The sequence below is a fragment of the Cupressus sempervirens genome, chromosome 8 (genome assembly GCF_028749045.1).
Source record: "Cupressus sempervirens isolate cs-2001-9-10 chromosome 8, ASM2874904v1, whole genome shotgun sequence".
NCBI lineage: Eukaryota > Viridiplantae > Streptophyta > Pinopsida > Cupressales > Cupressaceae > Cupressus > Cupressus sempervirens.
The window spans coordinates 609,142,923-609,157,819 of NC_143125.1; positions in this window are offsets into that span (position 1 = coordinate 609,142,923).

Sequence of the window (14,897 nt, forward strand, 5' to 3'; positions counted from 1 at the left end):
TAAGAATAGAAACTACCTGTACTTGTTTAGATCTTTGTTATTGCCTCTTCTTTGTCTTTCACTTACTCGACTAATTCTAACTCTCAAAAATTCTTCTACTTGTCTTCTCTCTGCTATACTTGGTTCACTTGGCTCAACCCTTTCTTCTTTATTTTCAAAAACTTTTCATTCTATAGAAACCTTCAATTAGTTCTCCAACTTTAGCATCAACTTTGAACCAACAATCTAAAATTGTCTCCAACATCTCCTTAAATAGATTTCTCAAAATTTATGATCCTTCCATCTTTTGTCATTTAATCAAAATCACCGGTCTTAGGTTTACAATTGAATTCCTTCATACAATGAATTTAGACACATAGAAAATATAACTTTACACAAAACTTTGTGTCCACCCTCACCCTTCTTCAATTTCCTTCACAAGATCCTTCTTGACTTTTTCATGTGTAGATCTTGCAACAAACATTGACTCTCACATTATACCTTCTCGATCTTTCCATAATTCATCAAACGTTGGCCTTAGATTCCAAATTCACAAACTTGTTCATCCGGTTGTCACTTTATAAACATAACACTTACTTGGGCAACACATAACTTGGTTAATATTAACTTGCTTGGGCAACACTACATTCTTCTTTCTTTTTAACAATCACTTAGGCAATATTGTAGTCACATAGAAAATATAACTTTACATAGAGCTTTGTGTCTATCCTTATCCTTCTTCAATTTCCTATTGGAACTACAATAGGGAAGTAAACTCTGGGGGGGGTGAATCATCACTTAGAACTTTCAACCTCAAAAACTATTCACCATACATCCATCTCACAATCTATGCATATAAACTAAAATACCAAATTAGCATCCATAGCATGAAAGTAAAAGATTCAACACATGTATGACACAAGATATTTGGTTACACAGAAACCCTCCAATGAGAAGGTAAAACTAGGGTGGGGATGACACCCATAAATCTTTACTGTTGTAGTAATAAAGTGTATCCAATGAAGGTTACAATGTTTGATCACGAAATATAATTTACCCTGTGAAAGGTATGCCATGTTAAAGGCTTACAAGATTGTTAGATCTTACCCTATTAAAGGATTTCAACACCCTATTAGAAGTGTGCCTAATAAAAGGACTTTAACTTACAATAAAGTAAGCACCCTATTAAAGGATTTATAACAACTTGTCAAGACTACTTTGTTAAGAGATTTAATTGATTCACCTATTAGAATGTCTTAGCAATGATCCTTTGGTTAGCACTTTGTTGCCTGATGTTAGATCACCTCTATCCTAATGTGTACTTGATCCTTTCTAATTAGATGTATATCTATTGTCTTCTAATTTCTTTCCTCTACTCTCCTTTAACTAATTTTGTAATGTAACTCAAATCATAACACCTTAGTCACCATGAATGCTCTATTTGCACATGTAACCTCTCTTCAATTCTCCTTAAGAATTCATAAAAATCTTAGGGTTTTTCTTCCTTAAGAAGACCTAGGTGACTTAGGGTTAGGTATGAATCAACGGTAGTGATTCAACCATATTGCTGCTTAATCCTTCCATTTTTCTAATTGGATGCATGTAATACATAGGGATTCACAATTAAGATTCATCATTATCATCAAAGATTGTAAAAAAATCATTAAGTCAGCCCAAAAATGGTTTACATAGAAGTTTGTGCCATTACAAACATCTATGTCAAAATTGTATAACTTCCAGCACTTGAAGTCCCTAATACTCGGCATCAAATACAACTTCAATGTTGTAACATGGCCTTTGAATGACTTAGCATCCACTAATCACTCAGCACATACCATCTACTTGGCACTTGAGTGACTCGACACTTACTAGTTACTTGGCTCATACTAAATATCTATCACTCAACATGTATAACTTAAGTATATTGTCACTCATATGTCAAAACCAGTTTGAGATTAACAATCTCCCCCTTTGACATGAGTGAAAAAATACTTGGTCATGTATGAATAGCCTTTAGCTTTTCAAGCATAACTCAGATAATATCCACTTACATACAAAATTTTAAAAACTTCAAATTTTTTCAAAAGCTTATGACTCATCTGTCATACCTCAAAATTCAATAAATCCCCCTGAATTGATTGTGTTGTTCTGTACCTGAATCAAAATTATTCCTCCTCCTGAGTAGATTTGCATTAGCTAATCTGTGTGCTCTATTTCTATCATAGCTAAACTTTTCTCAAAAATGGTATCTCCCCCAAAAATATTTTTGTGCTAAAATGTTGACACACTTCTATGATTCATTATATCCAAGATTGCTCAAGAATGAGATATCAAATGGTGATCCATAGCTCTCTATTCATGGAGTGCAAGGGTTTTTAAGGGAGGCCCTCAGTTTGACTTAGTTTGTGCCATGCAAGTACACCATGAAATGAAAGATTAAAAGAGGAATAATAAGAGTACTAGTCTCCATGATCATCAAATATGCACGCAAATGAAGATGCAAGCTAATCTAAATGATAAGAATGCAAAGCAATGCAAGAAAGGAAATCTAATCTATGAAAAAAAATATGACTCTAAGATAATATGAAAATGCAAGGATGAAACTTGATGATGGAAGCCATGGATACAAGAGAGAATAAGAAAAGAAAGGAGAAGTTACAATGAAGCTCCAATGTCCAAACCCTGAGGCTCAAGCCCTAATGCTCGAACTCCTCCAAAATTGCTCTCCAAATTTGTAGCACAACGATAAAATCTTCCTCTATATTTCTCTATATATTTCTCTATATCTCTATATATCTCTCTCTATATGAAAATGAGAAGGAAAGGGATCCTTATAAAGGAAAATGTGGAGGTGGGAGGCTTTGAGCACAAACAATATGGGATAATAGAGTTTGATCCATGAGAGACAAAATTCCACCAATGAGAAAAGTGAAGTGTTTGAGTAGGAAATGGAAAGAGGAAATTAAGGAATCTCACTTAGAGATATGTGCATTCAAGAGTAGAGAAAAAAGGATTTATTTATTTATCTTTAATTTATTTCCTTTTTTCATCACAAAGAGATATTTAAGTGGGGATTTATTTAATTAATTAAAAGAGAAGTTTTCTTTTAATTAAATAAGACTTAGAATAAGATGATTGAATCTTAGGAAATATTGAAATATTGAAATTAATTGCAATTTTCTCAAGGAAAATGATTTGAATTGATCCAATAAAATATTGTAATGCATTGATTAAGAAAATTGTTAAATTGATTTAGAAAATCGATAAATTGAAGAATGGGGGCCCATAGTCTAGGAGAACATTTTAGGGTGCATACAATTGCCCCTCTTTGACTAATGTGTGATCATTTTGGGAACACATGTAGTCAAAGAATGTAGTTGAAGTGTTAGGTCAATTTGGGATCACAAAACAACACGGATATGTAGCCAACTTAGGAACACATAAGAACAAATAATGTGAATTTTGATAACAACTTTGTCTTGACAAAGACAAGGTTGTCCCAGGTGGAACAAAGATTGATAAAGCTGAATCAAGGATTGAATTTTGATAGGTACTGCCCCCTTGTGATCAAAATCAAAATGAAATAGAGGAGAAATAGAAAATTGATAAATTTGATCAAATTGAACTAAAGATAAGGTTCTTGATGTAAAATAAAAAATATAAGGATCACAAAACCAAGGTAGACCATCAAGCATGAAATATTATGCCCCAAAGTTGAATTAGAAGAAAAAAAGTGGGGTAAAAGTAAATGGAAGATAGAAGTTTGGAAGAGGTGGAAAGAAATGGAAAGAAGAAAGAATTTTCCTCAAGAAAGAGGATGCCTCAAAATCAATCAATTGTTTAAGATAGAAAATCTCAGTTGAGATCACGAAAGGAGAAAAGAAAATGAAGATCAAGACATGACCACAGTTGATTAAAAGTCCACAATAAAGATGAAGGAAAACCTTCTCAAACTCATAATGCAACCTAAAAATGAAAATTAACATGGAGTTTAATAATGCAAGCTACATGAAAATGCAAAGGTGTACTTGTAATAAAGCAACTATAACATAGGATTGTGTGTTCATCATTTATTAGACAATGTTAAAGAACTTATTTTCATCATTGGGCCATTATTAATGGACATCAGAAAATCACACAATCATCACTAGTCAAAAGCACAACTATGAAGATATGAATGTGATTTATATTGGATTGGAATGTGGAAAGATTCTAACATAAGCATCAAAGACATTAAGGGTCAAGATGAATTTAATGTTAGCTTAACCAATTTAATGTAGCAAAACCATACTCGCATCAAGGCATAGATGCTAGGATGACCATAAGAATGGTTGTGCAAAAATAGTCAAGGATGATGTCTCAAATCTCCTAAGTCCTCAAGGGGACAACAAGAGACATTCTAGAGTTTTAAGACCACACCCACAAGCAAAAAGTAAAGGAAAATATGCCCCATGCCCCGAATCCTCTAGTCCATGACATCCTTGAGGATTATTAGGGAGGGAACACTCAACAAATAATTCATCGTAGACAACAAACAAAAGAAAAATAAGCCAACAAGTCTTAGCCAATTTTTAAGTGTATGTGTGTAATTCACCTGACTATTTTCCTTAGGACATCAAATCTACTAGTGAGAAGCATTGTGACATCCTAAACTATAGAAAATGTATCCAATAAGTGTTGAGAAACACTCAATATTAAGGGGAAGTGTTGAGAAACACTATTTTCAAGAGTTTCCAAAGAAATGCCAACAGAACAATGAGACCCTAGATAATGAAAAAGACCACCTATGCCCCCTAAATCTAGACTAGAATCAACTCCAAACTAGGAATACCAAAAGGACATATGAAGTGAAATGTATTAAGTTCAAAGTGCAAAGCAATATGCTAATAGACATAAGTACAAGGGTCTCAAGTAGCACTTGTTTCTAGGTTTTCACCACTTGGAAAGATTTTTTTTTAATTTTTTAAAGAACTTTTTATAATATTTTTGTATTTTTAAGATATTTGATTTTTTTTTGGTGATACATCAAATCTCTTATTGTTAGGGTTTCACTAAAATAATCATTCTTTTAAGGCATTTTAGGCATTTTAGGGATTTTTTTTTTCAGCATTGTATATGAATTTTTTTTTTTTTTAATTTTAGAATGACATAAAGACTACTCACTCTGAAGAAAGATCACATTAATATGTCCCAATGTCTAGCAAGGTGTAGGACATGATGGAGCAACAAGCTGGTGGATATAATGGATAAGCAAGGAGTGTATGAAGCAAGTGAAAGTGGTCCTCAAGGATTGACTCCTCAAGAGTACCTAAGCTAGGGAAAGCTAATCATATAAAGCATGTGTTGGACAAGAAAAGAAAGCCATGAAAGGAGATATCATGTGGGATAAGTAGACAAAGCTAATAAGAAAGAAGCATGAAAGCATGTAGTCCAAAAAAAGTAGGCATGTCAAGACGCCTACGAACCATGTTTTTCGTTGTGCGATCAAGACCAAGGGGTCAAATGGATAGGATAGTGGTAGGATAATGTAATAAGAATGAAGGTAAATATGTAGGCTATGAGTGAATGAAAAAACACAATAGGCAAGTTGGAAAATAAGGTAGCCAATACACAAGGATAACTCAACATTGTCAAGATCAAAGAGGAAATATGGGATAGATGGATTAGGGAAGAATTATACATGATGCCTATTTGTCTAGTTTTCATCATGGTACTTATCCAAGGTGTCACAAGAAGTGGTTTTCACCATAAGATGAATTTATTTCTCTTTACTTTTTCTACCAAGGCGCCTATTTACCAAGTTTTCACCAAGGCACATTTTCATTTTTTTACATTTTTGAATTTATATTTTTGAATTTTTTTGAATTTTTTTCTTTTTGAATTTTTAGAAAGAGCTCAAGTTGTTTCAATTTAGATAGTGCTCCTATAGGAAATATGGTCCATGATAAGCCAAAACCATAGAAAGATATGCTCAAAGATGTTCATAGGGTGATGGAAAGGAGATGGTACATAATGTATATGTAGGACAAGGTTTTATGTTCTGGAAAGCTATAAAGAATATGGATAGCAGGTAAGTATAGGCTTGAAAACATTGCATAAGGGTAGGTGAGAAAGTAGGCAAGATCAACATTGACACACAACTTGAAGGGTTGTGAAATGATGAAGTAATCATGGAGGACATAGCTTGAGGTTTAGATGTATGAGGAAGTAAGAGACTTTTGTAAGGAGATGGAGTGGAAGCATTTGGAAGCTTCTTGGGAATATTTTTGGAAGAAGATGGAGTGGAAGTCTTTGGAAGCTTGAATGCTAACTTTGAAGTATTTTCAATATTCAAGTCTTTCAAAAGAGACTTGGGAATCCATATAGCTTTAGATTTTTCTTTTCCTTTGAATGCTTTAGAACACATTTCTTCAATGATGGGTTTAGGAACCCATATTTGCTTTGACTTAGCTCTTTGAATAGTATACCTTTGTGGTCTCTTGAATAATTGTTCTTTCTTTTCATTCACATGTCGATTAGATTGGACATAGTGATATTCATTTTTTCAATGGATTCTTATGTTTGTTCTTAAATTGATCATCCAAATTTCTTCCAAAAGACTTGGGATTTGTGGATGAAGAAGGATTATATGACTAGTTCATATGGATAGATGAATGAGAATTCATCAAGGATGAGTGTCTTTGTTGATCTTGAGGTATGATAGGAGAGCTAGAAGATGAAATAGGAGTGAAAGTAGGAGATGAAGGAACATAAGGTCCCAATATAGTTGGAAGGTTGGAAGGCTTTAGCTTTGATAGATAAGGACCAAGGATAGATATAGGAGATGTGAAGGGATAGTGAATAGGGATATTAGCATCTTTAGAGTGAGAAATGTGACCAAGGCCATCAATAGACTCGTGAGCATATTTAATAGGAGAAACACCTTTGATAGGATTGTTTGAAGCTTGAGCATGGTTTTGGAGTGAATATGGAGAAGTGGAACAAGAAGGGATTCTTTGATCTTGACAAGTTTCTTTGGATAAAATAGGCGTAGAACTTTGTTCACAATTTTCAGTAAGTTCAAGGGAAATAGTGGAGGTGGGAAGCTTCTCACAAAAAATATGAGATAATAGAGTTTGATCCATGTGAGACAAAATTCCACCAATGAGAAAAATGGAAAGAGGAAATTAAGGAATCCCACTTAGAGATATGTGCATTCAAGTGTAGAGAAAAAAGGATTTATTTATTTTTATTTAATTTATTTCCTTTTTTCATCACAAAGAGATATTTAAGTGGGGATTTATTTATTTATTTAATTAAAAGAGAAGTTTTCTTTTAATTAAATAAGACTTAGAATAAGATGATCAAACGTTAGAAATATTTATATTAATTACAATTTGATCAAGGAAAATGATTTGAATTGATTCAATAAAATGTTGCAATGCATTAATTTAGGATATTGATAAATTGATTTAGAAAATTGATAAATTGAAGAATGGGGGCCCATAGTCTAGGCAACCATTTTAGGTTGCATACAATATTATCTCTCCATCATATCTCCCCCATACTTATCTCTCCCTTTATCTCTCATTTCTCCCCCATTTTAACAATGATGTCAAAAGGTTATATAGTTATAGTGTGTTTGTCCAAAAATGATTTGTGGACCTCAAGCATGATTTTCAAAACAACATCCCAATTATCACAAGCTACCTCCAATGACTTGATTTGGATGGCCAACTTGGCAGCAAGGTGAACTAAACCATCATGAGTAGAAAGATGTGGATGTTTCTTCATGAGAGTTTCTATAAAGGCTAGTTCCTTGTGTAATATCTCCTTATGTGGAGTTAGAATAGACTGGATGTTGATCATTTTAGCCTTGAGGTTTTCTTCATCTGCATGTAACACTGCTAACTAACTCTGGGAGTTCAAGAGATTTTGGAAATTTTTCTTGCTCTAGGCTGGAGATTTTGGTACATTTATACTAGATGACTATATATGACTCTCCAAACTTAGTATGAGACTCCTTATTTCTTATGTGAAAAGTGTGGGATTACACAATTTTGTGTACAAAGAGAAAATGTTCTCTAGTACCTTCTTCACATTGTCAATTTTGGTTGCTAACTCAACCTGTGATAATGCAATAGCACTTGATATCTTTTCATCAACCTTATTTTGAAACTTTCTTTCAGACCATTCAAGTAGTTTCACATTTGAATCTAGGTCTAGATGTCATTTATCTTCTCCAATAAGCTGGTTAGTTGCTCTATGATTGACTTTGTTTCTTCTGGTGCTGGTAGGCTAAATGCATCAAGAAAAATGTCCTTGATTTCTATCAAAGCTTGTGTTTGCCTATGCTCCTATCTGAGTAGTTCTTGATTCTTCTTCTTTGCAAGAGCATCTTGTAGTATGCTCATTTGTTCAATAGTGATGGTTGCAAAATCAAACTTGGGCAACTCAATCACTTCATCCAAGTTCACATCAAAAAATGATGTAACCTCATCTACCTTAGATGTGCTTGGACTCGGCCTTGATGATTGTAGGGGTGTAGCTTCTATACTTAGCCTATGAAGAGCTTGACTAGGAGGAGAAGTAATTTTTAGTAAAGTCACCAATATTTGTGTTGCTAGTTGCTCCTCAAGTTTTGTAGTCATACCTATCTCTTCAGTCTTATCCTTTGCTATCTCTTCATTCATAGATGCACCTTGATCTTGTGATGTAGGTGTAGGAGTATCTACCTAACCTATTGGAACTTGTGTTCCTTTATTCTTTTCTATCTCATCTTTATGCTTGCCAACAATCTCATCCTTGTCATTTTCATTTTCCTTTTCATTGACTGAGGTTGGAGTACTTTGTGCTACTATACTAATAGAAGTTGTTGTCTCCTTCCTTTGATATACCACAAGGGGTAATGTAGGTTGTATCAGAGTGAATTGAGGAGGGTTTGTAGATGTCATTTATTTCTACACTTCCTCCCCTGTAGATACCTTGTCTACCTTCTCAATCTCATCAACACTCACTAGTATAGGATTTTCTCAAAGTTTGGCCTAGGTATTGGATTTTACTAGGATCTTCTTCAAGTCTTCCTCTGTAAGGGGATTGATGTTTTGAGTTATAGTATTAGAAAAATCCTTAATCTTTATAGTATCACTTTCTATATTCACCTCATGTTGAGGATTGGGACTCAGTGATATTGTATCTGGTACACTTTGTTCTGTCTGTTGCTTATCCTCAGCTAGTACGTACTTATCTTCATGTGTTTCAATGCCTTTCTCTTGTGTAACTATTTTAGTGTCAACTGTGATCACCTTAGTTACCTATTGTTTTTCATCTTTTTCCTCACCTACCTTAATAGGTGCTACATTATTGCCTTGGGTGTTGTCAAACCATAAAATGATTTCCAAACTAGAGTGGTCTTTTGGACAACATCCTCAACCTTGTTCTGCAATATGTTGAATGCCCCGTATTTCAGTGCAAATTTTCTAGTATGTTTCTTTAATACATTTTCCATTGTTTCCCTATCCAATTCTGGCATCACTCATGCAAGTGTAGTCTCTCTAATTTGTCTTTCTATATTGAGACTATATTGCCACTTTTTCTCAACTCTATCAGATAATTCCTTTGGTAGAGAGTTGGCAATCTCAATTGGAGTTTGTTTAAATGTTTCCACCATGGCATATATTGACTCCTCTACTTGGTTCATCTCAAATTTTCTAATTTTATCAAATTCAATATGTGTGAGACTAAATAAATAAACATTATTCCTTATGTTCTCACATATATTGTCTAAATTTGAAGAAGGACGATTACTTACCACTTGGAATTGGTTGTTATCATCATATTCTATCCTCTCTTCATCAGATTTAGCTGGAGCTGTGTATTTTCTCTTTGGTCTCTTCTCAAGCTTCTCTTCATTACTAGTTGATCTAGCCCTTTTCTCTTTTGGCTTATCTTCTTCTTAAGCCTTCTTGGTAGTATCCCTTGTGCTTGCTCTAGTAAAGGGAACTATAGGCTTAGGTTTTGCAACCTTCCTTGGTTTGCTAACAGCTTGGGTCTTAGCTTTCCTCTTCTTTTTCTTAGGTGCTTCACTGGCTTCTTCTCCCTTGACACCTTCTTCTATTTCTACCTCTTCTACTTGATCTTCTCCTTGACCTTGAGTTAAGGCTAGTGGTGCTTGAATAGGTATATCTTTTTCTTGTTCTTCATCATCCTTTGCTCCTTCACCAAATTTTTTCTTTAGTTTCTTGACAGTCTTGTTCTTCTTTCTAATGATTGAGGCAGTCTTCAAATCCATTAATATCTTAGATTTAGCCACGTCATAGTTCCCAAAGGCAATAGCCTTAGCATCTACATCTTCTACAAGTAGTGTTTTTATTGTTGCAGAATCTTCATCAACATTGATCTCATAGCCTAGTGGTCTTAACCTGATACAAGAGCATCCTAGGTTGCCTTGTTATCCTGCTCTCTTTTTTGCTTCTTTTGTAGTTGGTGCCAAGCTTTTGTCGCACTCTTCAGGTGCCGAGCTCCTATCGCACTCTTGAGGTGCCAAGTTCCTGTCGCACTCTTCAGGTACTGAGTTACTGTAGCACTCTTCAGGTGCCGAGTTCTTGTCGCACTCTTCAGGTGCCGAGTTACTGTAGCACTCTTCAGGGGCTAAGTTCTTGTCGCACTCTTCAGGTGCCGAGTTACTATAGCACTCTTTAGGTGCTGAGTTCCTTAGTATATGCCGAGTGCCAGTATTTGGATGTGATTTCTGCAAGCCAACTTGCAGGATTTATTTCATTCGCAACATTTATGTTAAGATCTTTTCTTGGGATGAGTCCAGACTATTTTTGGGTTGGCCCTCCTCTTATGTAATGTTCTAGAATGTTCTGTAAGCTGTTTTGGCGAGTATAAATAGAGAGTTTAGGCTTAGAAGCTAAGTTATTAGAAGAAGGAAAGTCTTGAGGGAGTAGAACTGAAAGTGCAAATTTTCTTTTGGATCTTTGAATGTGAATGTATTGTAATTGGTCGTAACCCAGAAGGCCTCATGGCTGGGCATGTATGAAGATATTTTGATGAATCAATAGAATTATTTCCCTCTTCTCCTCCTTTGGTTGCTGTCCACTTGTGTTTGCTTCTGTTGTGTTTACTCTTGCAGGGTGGTTTGGATAGCTAGGTGAGCCTTTGGACTTGGTTATTCATCCCCTTGCCTGCATCATAACCACCTTACCCTTGGAACAACAACTTGAACATATGTAAAATTAGTGTCAACTAGAAAGAAAACATCATTGAAATGTTTCTCAATTGGTGAAAATGGTATCCTCAGTGTTTTCTTCATTGATTGCTTGAAATCCTCAAAGTAGCTAGTCATAATTAACTCAAAATTGTTTCCAAGTTGCTCAATAAATTCACCTATTTGCAATGCAATAGATCTGTTTGTTTTCCAAGAAAATTTACCAAATGTAGGGAATGTATTTTATACATAAAAGAATATACGTACAAGAACTAAACCAAATTTACATGGTGCACTTTTGGTCTTCCTTATTGCTCCCAAATTTTCTGACAACTATTGCATTTGTAACTCAACAAGGTCATAGGTATGATCCTTCTTAACTATCTTATAGCCCATGTCAACAACAATACATGGTACACTTTTGAGCCTGCTTGATTGGTAGAATTTATGTGTTATTATCCTCATAGAAAATGCAATTAGGGGATCTAAGATAGTATCAATTTTCATGCCTCATTTGTTCCACACTACCCCTATATTCTTCTCAATGACCTCTTTAGATTCAGTCCTCATGTTTTTAGGTCAGTCAAGTGTTGGATACCTTGTTACTCTATGTACAATTTTCTTTTTGATTTTCACCAATCCATTATCCAACCATATAGAATTATCATGAATTCTACGTAGAACTATCTTTATCCATTTAGTCTTGAAAACATTTGGAAAATCTAGGGCATGGGTCAACCCTTTTCTCTCTATGATTCTGAATTCATCCTTCCCAATGCTCCATTTTCACATAATTTATCATAGGTTTCTCTAATCTCCATGTCTCCTATGCTACCCACCTTGCATGTGTAACATCTTACTTCTTGAATCATCAAAACTCGAGGTGGTATCATTGACAATGCACCAGATGGATCTTGCTTGTAAGTAATATCAAGAATGGCTCTAAAGTTTGGTTATCTAATCTCATTACTTATCTATTGCACATTCAAAACTTCTTTACCCTCTTTAACCTTAGGAGCTAAAGAACTAGAAACCATTATGTGAACTAAGGTTTGTAAAAATTTAAACTGCATAGCTCAGCACACGATAAATACCTTTGTTAATATGATGTTATGGTGTTAAGTGACTATTGAATCTTGCTTGCAAATGTTGGAATGATCTCTTCAATTCTCCTTTCACTCTTGTTGCTCTCCTTCAAATTTGAATGATGTCAAATGAGTAGAAATTGATCATATAGACCTTAAAACCTCACATTTAATGCTTAGTTCTTACATAATTGTAAGCTCGACTTCAATAAAGATTTTGACTCGCTCAGCTTCCATGAAGTTTCCATTTCCACTTGGCAACCACTATGAGCTTAGTAAATACTATTACCTTTGATAGCTCGGCATCAACTAATATTGCACTCGACAACCATAGTGAAACTTTTCATGCTTAGCAGTAACATGAAAACTGACAAAACTTAAAGATTTCTTCCTGGTTATAATCAACACCTTGCATCTTTATTCATGCATGTGTAATATTTTCAAAACTAAATCCTTAGAACTGATGTATAGTATCTCTTCTAAATATCAGTCCCACACATACCTCTTGATTACTTAATTGGAGATGGTATGATCACCTGACCCATTGGGTGAAGTGATCCCATTTGAACTTGATGTGCTACAATCTTCCTTTCTCTTGAACCATGTCTTGTTCATCTCATCTCTAACATTCTCAACACCTACCTTTCCTTTTCCTTTGTCGAACTCATTGCTTAGTGCCATTGACATTGTTGGACAATTATTGCTTATGTGACTAGTCTTCAAACAACTAAAACATGTGGTTTGACTCAACCATCTTTTGTAGTTACTTCTGAAATGTGTTCTTATGCAATTTTCACCAACATGTCCATACTCTTGATAGTAGTGACAACTATACCTAGTATTATAATCCCAATTATAAGAGTTGCCATTGTGCTTTACCTTTTTTTTCTTGTTTGATGACTATTTAGGCTTGGATCTGCACTCATATGCTCTATGTCCATACTTTTGACAGTTATAGTAGTATCCTTAAAATCTTTGTGTGCTTATGGTCTTGGTTCTACATTCATGTGTCTGATGTCCTTGTTTTGTTGCATTTATGGCAATGACCCATGAACTTTTGCTTAGGATTCTAATTTGTAGTCTTGTTTTGAAAACATTAGTAGTATAACCTATCTTACCACAATTATGAAAAGTAGATTTGGAGTTCTTACCTTTGTTACTTCTTTCTTTACCACTTTTGGATGATTCTCCTTCTTCAGTACTAGTGTAACCCAATCCATAAGTATCATTGTTGGATCTAGGGGATCTCATCAATTGTTCAAAGTACTTGATGGCTTTACTATGTTTATTAAAACTTTTAGCAAACTCCTTTTCTTTTTTCAGACCATTTCTCAGTTGTTCATTATGCAACTTTAGTGTTGTGATCTCAATATCCTTTGCATTTAGTTCATGATTTGCAATCATCATTTGACCCAAAGTTTCCAATTGCATGTTAGTAATCCTAGTTATCTCTAATGTTTTCTCTTCTAGTTTATTGGTCAAAATCCTTTTGTCATCTTCAATCATGACTTTGTCCTCTTCAGATTTCTTCTTTTTCTTGGTCACCTCACATAGTAATATTGATTGGACATCTTGTTCTCTTTCGAGATTTTTGACCTCTTCAGTTAGGGTTCCATTCTTTTCCCTTAGATTTGGAACTGCTACATCAAATTCATTGGTGTTTCCATCTGTAAACAATTTAGTAGTGTCAAGCTCTTGATATTGTGTGTCATTCTCTTCAATAGCAATTTCATTCCTTCTATTCAGTGATAGCTTTAACTCATTTCTTGCTTCATTTAGCTGATGTAGAGAAAGTTGTATTTCAATCTTCTAGTTCTTAATAGTCTTTCCAAACTTGTAGACTTCCATTTCCAAGATGTTTCCTCAAACCTGCAAAGCTTTACTTTCCAGAGAAGTAAAGCTCTGATACCAGTTGTTGGAAATACAATAGGGAAGTCAACTCTAAGAGTGGGAGTGTGAATTAGCACTTAGAACTTTCAACCTTAGAAACTATTCACCACACATCCATCTCAAAATCTATGCATATAAACTAAAATACCAAATTAAGCATATACATCCATAGCATGAAAGTAAAACATTCAACACATGTATGACACACAATATTTGGTTACCCTAAAACCCTCCAATGAAAAGGTAAAATTGGGGTGGGATGACACCTACTGTAGTAATAAAGTGTATCCAATGAAGGTTACAATGTTTGATCATGAAACATGATCTACCTTGTGAAAGGTCTGCCCTATTAAAGGCTTACAAGATTGTTAGATCTTACCTTGTATATATGCTTCTGGATTCGGTTTTGTCCTTGGGTTTGTTCCTTTTTGGCCCCTTGACTTTTCTTGTTTCTTATTTTAATTTACTTTATTTTCTTTCTTCAACCTTAAGGTGTGTGCTATCTTTCTTGCCTATTGCCTTTATCTTTTGGGTCTACCATTATTTGCAACCTACTTTGTTTTTCTTCTCTTGCTCTTCATCCTAATGATGGATCACATAGTGTGATTCGAAACATTGATGGAAAAATCTTAACACAATCGAATCCAAAAGCATATATACAATATAATGGATTGCAAAAATTTGTTCTCTTTAGATCTTACCCTATTAAAGGATTTCAACACCCTATTAGAAGTGTGCCTGGTAAAAGGACT